General features: G+C 36.0%; 1 protein-coding gene and 1 long non-coding RNA gene across 5 annotated transcripts in view; both read left to right on the forward strand.

Moving 5' to 3' along the window:
* Positions 1–7,036, forward strand: part of LOC118765476 — an 11,520-nt gene extending 4,484 nt beyond the window's left edge. The window contains exons 2-3 of the long non-coding RNA XR_005001343.1: positions 132–141; positions 6,730–7,036. This is a non-coding gene — a long non-coding RNA (uncharacterized LOC118765476). The remainder of the gene's footprint in view (positions 1–131; positions 142–6,729) is intronic.
* LOC115217708 (unconventional myosin-X) overlaps positions 1–7,500 on the forward strand; it is a 560,656-nt gene that overhangs the window by 26,444 nt on the left and 526,712 nt on the right. The gene's annotated exons all lie outside the window — the stretch shown is intronic.

Raw genomic sequence — 7,500 nt, forward strand, 5'->3', positions numbered from 1 at the left:
AGTACGGTTACACTGGATGTGTTTAACCTGAAATTTCTACTGAATATACACATACACACATGTATATACATGCACACATGCATGCACACACACACATGTGCATGCACATACGACTGTGCATGTGCATACAGATATACACATGTACATACACACATACACACACATGCTTCATGTGCCATATTTTTAGAGACTTGCTACTCTATTGTTGGTAGCAATCTGTTTTTATAGAGAGAGCTACTTCATATATACTTGGGTCTCCTTCACATCAAACACTTAATACACTCCACAGTTTTTCTAGTTTTGTGTGATTTGACGTAATAATCTCCACTGATATCTCTTGGATATTTTCTTTTTTTTTCTTTTTGTCTGTTTGTTTTAATATTTCAAAAGAATCCTTCACGAACCGACTGAAGAAGAGTTCTTTCCTTGTTAAATAGAATTCTGAAATTCTTTGCAGTAAGGAAAACCAGAACATGTAATCAGGAAAATCAGCTGCATTTATAATCTGCTAATTCTTAATTTCAAAATGGGTTTCTTTTTTAAATGAATTATCTTACTGTGGCAGCAACAGTGGTGGGGGCTGGGGGTTAATGATTAAATGGCTTAATATGTTCAGCTATATTTTTTAAGCTAAATCTTCTCTAAGCCTGTGTGTATTTCCTAAGAGGGTATTAGTAATCACTTAGAGTTGTTTATACTGATTTTTATTTGGTCAGAATTAGTTTTCATCCTCTAAACATATATGGAAGTGGCTCAGCAACCAGAAGCCAGAATTATAAATCTAGCAGTGAAGGGTTCAATTCTTGATTAGCATTTTCACTTTGTTTGAAAACTTCTTCAACTAATATGAATATCTTTGATACAAAGGAAGATCATCATAATCATTGTTTAACGTTTTCTTTCCATGCTAGCATGGGTTGGACGATTTGACTGAGGGCTGGCGAACCAGATGGCTGCACCAGGCTTCAATCTGATCTGGTAGAGTTTCTACAGCTAGGTGCCCTTCCTAACACCAACCACTCTGAGAGTGTAGTGGGTGCTTTTATGTGCCATCTGCACAGGAGCCAGTCCAGTGGTACTGGCAATGACCTCGCTCGAATGTTTTTTCACGTGCAGAGGAGGATGCTAAATTTTTCAAGACAATTACTTGTTTGGGCATCTGAGGAATGGTATTTGTCCTTCTGTACCCTTTACATAGTTCACAGAGAAATTCAGCTTGACACAGAATGCGATGAGGCTGGCCCTTTGAAATACAGGTACTACTCACTTTTGCCAGCTGAGTGGACTAGAATAATATGAAATAAAGTGTCACACTGAAGGACACAATGCACCACCAGCAATTGAACTCATGACCTTAGGATTGTGGGCCGAATACCCAAACCACTAAACCACTGCCTTCACCTGAAATAATTACTTAGTGAGGAAAATACTATATTTATGATGATTGACCTTTTCTTTTGTAGTTTGGAGGAGGCTGACTGGGTGCCAAATTATCTCCCTTACTTTCTGAAATAAAATATTGGGTTGTCCGGAAAGTTTGTGCCGATTTATAGTAGCTTACCTTTCGACTTATTTTAGAACATGGTTGAGTCCATAAAATAGGATTTGACTACATCTCCATTTAGAGCACAGTTTAAGCTAACTTTTCGTGGAAGAAGGTTTATGTTCCTATAACCTGTGTTAATTCTGTAACCCCTTAAAATGGAAGATAAGATAGTTCATTTTGGGCATTTGATGCTTTGGGAATTAGACAAAAATTGCTGCAGCTCGGCCGGGATGTGTTACCCCACCCTCCATATTCACCAGATATTGCTCCTTCGGATTTCCACTTATTCAGGTCTCTGCAGAATAGTCTTAATGGTAAAAATTTCAATTCCTTGGATGACGTAAAAAGATACCTTGATGAATTCTTTGCCATGAAACCACCTCAGTTCTGGGAAGAGGGTATTTTCAAGTTAAAGGAAAAATGGAGACATATTGTGCAACAAAATGGTTCATATTTGGTTGATTAAAAATGTAATTGGCAAGTATTTATTGACCTTTTTCTTTCCTTTAAAAATCGGCACAAACTTTCCGGACAACCCAATAATTTGTCTGTTTGGACAGTTACAGAATGGCATTTCTCCTTGTGATCCTGGTATCTGTTTTAATGTCCCCCCGCCCCACCGAGCTTTAGAAAGTATAAATGTGAATGTTTCACTTTCAACAATTAATTACACAGTGAAATCAGAGACACATCTGAAATCTGTAACAGTGGTTCATTGATAGAATGCTCACCTGCCATGTAAACTGCTTGGGTTTAATTCCCAACCCATGCACAAGTAAATATTATGAAACTAGTTTCTGTGGTTTTTACAGTCTTAACTATCCACTGACACTGAAGACATAACCGAAATCTTTAAATATATGATGGAGTGATGTTTTGAAGATTTTATAAATTTCTACAGTAAAATAGAAATAAGAACATTGATAAAATGTGGAATTTTCTCACGTGCCATTTGTGTAAATGATGAAGTGCTATTTTAATATGCATCAAGGTTATTGGCTAAATCATATTGTTCACTCACGCACACATACCACCACCACCACCACACACACATGCACGCACACAGCACACATGTACGTATGTACGTACGTATGTATGTATGTATGTATATGCATGTGTATGTATTTATAAATCAATTTTTATCATCTTGTTCAGACTGGTGCTGAATAATTGTGGAGATTACAATTTTTTTATTGGCTTGACCATAGTGTTAGTGGATATACAGAGATTATCACCTCTGTAAGCTTGGCCATATTTATGGATATAGAGAGATTATCTCTTTTGTTGGCGTGTCCATTTAGCTTTATGTAGTCTTTCCTGTTTAATTGCTAACCACTGTTTCGACCCTAACTAGAAGCTATATATATATATATTTACTCCTGCTGCAGCAACTGAATCTGCAATTGTGTGCTAATTTCTCTGCTTCTGTTTTTAATTACTCTTGGTGTAGATATGTTAGTGGAATGGAAGATAATTTAAAGTTGTAGTGGCATTAGCACAGTTTCACTAGTTAGGATAATGCTGGATTTGGTTTTAATTTGGGGTTTCTTGATTCTAATTACGATCATTAATCGACATTTGTTAACTGAGCAAAAAATGACTTTAGCTTGAAATTTCTTTGGGTCAAATCCAAATCCTATTGGTAGAAGTAAAAAGTTAAGGGTTCCTTTAACCCTTTCGTTACTGTATTTATTTTGAGATGCTCTGTGTTTCTTTCAATTATTTTAAATATAAAGAATTTAGTAAAATAATTTAATTATCATTAAGCTAGTGTTAGGAACATAAATTGCAACTAAGGTTTGGTGGAAGATTTTAATGAAAAACTTATGAAAACAAGACATTTGTACTACAGTGTCAGAGCCAGTTTTGGCTGGGTTGGTAACGAAAGGGTTAATGGAAAATAGACAAGGAGAAAGAGTTGGTGTCTTAGTAGTTAGCAGCAATATCAACTGCCAAGAAAACTTCTTCATCTTCTAGTTTCTGTTGAAAGGCAACAAGGCCAAAATGTTAACCTCTCTTATCTTTATAACAGTTGATCTTATTGGCATTCCATAAAGTCTCTTTTAGATTAATTATCATTCTCCTTTTCTCTCTTTCTGTTTGTCTCTCCTGCCCTTTCTTTATTCCTGAAGCTATTAATTGCTGGACTAATGATCAACTATTCCTTGAACTGTAGCTGGCTGAGTAGACGTGTTGCACTGTCAACTAAAAAGTTAATGTTTCATATCTCATCACTCGTGCTTCTCTATTGTCTGGCATTTTGCTCTTCAGTGCTTCTGCTCATGCATCTGTGAATAAATACCAAATGAGATTAACAGCTCATTTCTGTAAACAGCTGGAGTGCTGTAAAGTTAAAGAATGATTGTTTTCGATGCAATACTGCAGCCTAAAAAACCCCTAACAACATGTGTTTGATTATTTCCATTGATTAAAACATTAAAAACAGCCACAGTAGAGTTAAATGAGGCTATTAGGAAATATGTCAGAGTTTGTGGATATTAATTTTTGGCCAAACAAGCAAGGGATACTAGCAAGCAAAAGTGAAGGGCTATACTGGATCAAGAAGTGTTAGATGACTTAACAAACGACCCCATGTTTTGTCACCATAACTTTTCTGCAGTTGGGTTGGTTATTAGTAACGACGAATTATGGTAATGAATGATGGCAATAAGGCGGCGAGCTGGTAGAAATGTTAGTACGCTGGGCAAAATGCTTAGCGGTATTTCGTCTGCTGCTACGTTCTGAGTTCAAATTCTGCGAAGGTCAACTTTGCCTTTCATCCTTTCGGAGTTGATTAAATAAGTACCAGTTATGCACTGGGGTTGATATAATCGACTTAATCCGTTTGTCTGTCCTTGTTTGTCTCCTCTGTGTTTAGCCCCTTGTGGGTAGTAAAGAAATAGGTAATGAATGATGGCAATAAATGATGATGAAGAATGATGGTAAAGCTTTTCAGAGTGCGTAAAAATAAATCTGCAACTCCTTTTTAATAATTTTAAAAAGTTTCAGTTATAAAAGAAAGACAAAAGAAAAAAGAAAAAAAACTGGTACTCTGTCAGTTACAACAATGAGAGTTTCAGTTGATCTGATCAACAGAACAGCCTGCTCAGGAAATTGATGTGCATCTGGCTGAGCATGTCACAGACACACCTTCACTTTACAATGTTCTCAGGGAGAATGTGACAAAGCTGACCCCTTTGAAATACAGGTACTACTCACTTTTGCCAGCTGAGTGGAGTGGAGCAACATAAAATAAAGTGTCTTGCTCAAGGACGTAATGTGCCATTCGGAATTGATCTCATGACCTTATAATCATGAACTGAATACCCTGACCACTAAGCCATGTACTTAGTTTCAGTTATAATCAAACAATGTGGAGGTGCAATGGCCCAGTGGTTAGGGCAGTGGACTCACGGTCGGAGGATCGCGGTTTCGATTCCCAGACTGGGTGTTCTGTGTGTTTATTAAGCGAAAACACCTAAAGGCTCCACGAGGCTCCGGCAAGGGGTGGTGGCGACCCCTGTTGTACTCTTTCGCCACAACTTTCTCTCACTTTCTCTTCCTGTTTCTTGAGTAACGCTGCGATGGACTGGCGTCCCATCCAGCTGGGGGGAACACATATGCCACAGAAACTAGGAAACTGGGCCCGTGAGCCTGGCTAGGCTTGAGAAGGGCGGAGAAAGAGAAAGAATAATTAAACAATAACTATAGTTTTACTTTCTCACGCACATACATCGATACATATGAATATATACATAAAATATTTATATGTGTATGCATATGCACACACTTATATATGTGTATTTACAAATAGCATTTGAAATAGCTTCATCCTCTACTGGGATGCAGATAGTAAAGTCTATTGAGAGGAGAGACTGACACTTGTACAGCATCAGCTGATGTTGTAAAAGTGAGGTGATTGTTCTTATTATTCCTCTTCACAGTCGATCCATGTTTTGTATTGATACAACTGTTATCCTTCGTGTGAAATATTGGCTGAAAAACAGAAAATACACGTAATGATAAGCAAATACTAATAAATAACAAGTTATGGCTGGTTGCTATCAGATGTGAGTGGCATGGTGCCAGTTTGCTACATTTTTGGCTCAATTTCTTTCTTCATTTCTTTTAAAGAGGTGCAGTGGCTGAGAGGTTAAGCTGTTGGATTGTTTAATCAAAAATTAAAAGCTTCCTTCACTATCATTTTGTGGTTTTCTTGGGCAAGGAACACCGTTTTTTTTTTTTTACCTTGTTCATTCTTTGTTGCTAAATCATCATCATCGTTTAACATCTGCTTTCCATGCTAGCATGGGTTGGACGATTTGGCTGAAGTCTGGCAAACCAGATGGCTGCATCAGGCTCCAATCTGACCAGGCAGAGTTTCTACAGCTGGATGCACTTCCTAATGCCAACCACTCCGATTGTGTAGTGGGTGCTTTTACGTGCCACTGGCATGAGGGCCAGCCAGGCGGTACTGGCAACGGCCACACTCAAATGGTGCATTTTATGTGCCACCTGCACAGGAGCCAATCCAGTGGCACTGGCAACGACCTCGCTCGAATGTTTTTTCACGTGCCACGAGCACAAGTACCAGGAATTGCCACATATCTCATGTGACTGATTTCTATAAGAAAGAGCAATGATTCAAGCAGTGTCATAAAAGTCCTGTTTGACCAAAAATACAGAAGTTTAAATATAGTGAGAAAATAGCAATCAGTTGATCATTTAAAATCTGACACCATTAAAACATAAGATAGCAATCCACATTTAACATAATGAAAACAGAAAACATTAAATATATTACAATTCTGTATGTTCTAAGATGACGAATTTTATGATTTGTAATAGAAGTAATGATGTCCTCCAAGAAGAGAAAGCCACTCTGATTAGAAGTAGAACCCCTTTGGTCATGAATGACCATGGGGTTGCACTTAGAAAGTTCCCCTTGCCAGCTCCTGTTGAACTGTCCAACTTGTGTCAGCATGGAATATGGACTTTAAATGATGGCGATGATGATGATGATGATGATGATATATATATATATATATTATATATATATATATATTATATATATATATATATATTCCTCTGTCTCCAAACTAAACTCGCTTCCGGCTGCATCTTATCTGTTTAAAAACTCCTGTCTCATGGTCTCATATATATATATATATATATATATATAGTCAGCCAATTCAAGGATGTCATTTCCTCATTAGGGATTAAGAAATCCTAAATGTCACTGGTTTAATCTCCATCACATTAGAAGAAAATCTGCACGATATGTTATAGATTATTATAACAGGTAAAATTAATAAGGTAAGAAAATGGAAAGTTAAGGATGTGTAATTAATTCATTTGTATCATAGTTTGTTGTTAAATACAAATAAAGTTTTAAAAAACACAATAGAAAACTTAAAAACCTGCACATGTTTCGATTCTGGCCCCTTGGTAATGCATAATTGAAAGCATTTGGGTTAAATCCAATGTTAAGAATTTGTTATCATTTTAAGCTGTATATGGCAGGATCTCTTCTGGGTTTTTTAAATTTTTTATTAAAACAAAGATTACATGTTTCTTGAAGGGATTCAAATGAACAACTAAAGAAGTTTAAAATGGTATTTCCTATATATTGTGTGTATGTATTTGCAAAAGTTATATAAAAAAAAACACGTATGCATGAATATTTAATAGTATCTACTATCAAGCCAATGGAAATTATACAGTTATAATGGTTTATTTATTATTTATTATTTGTGTTTTTTTAATTTATTCATTTTATTACATAATTATTTTCCCTTCCAGAATAACAGATATATAATGTTAAATTCCTTACAGATATAACATTATTTTAATTTTATTATTCATATTATTCATATATTTTTTAAGTATATGTTTATTTTATTTTATATAGGAAATAACATTTTAAATTTCTTTAGTTGTTGATTTGAATCCCT

Source organism: Octopus sinensis, linkage group LG11 (assembly GCF_006345805.1).
Source record: "Octopus sinensis linkage group LG11, ASM634580v1, whole genome shotgun sequence".
Taxonomy (NCBI): Eukaryota; Metazoa; Mollusca; class Cephalopoda; order Octopoda; family Octopodidae; genus Octopus; species Octopus sinensis.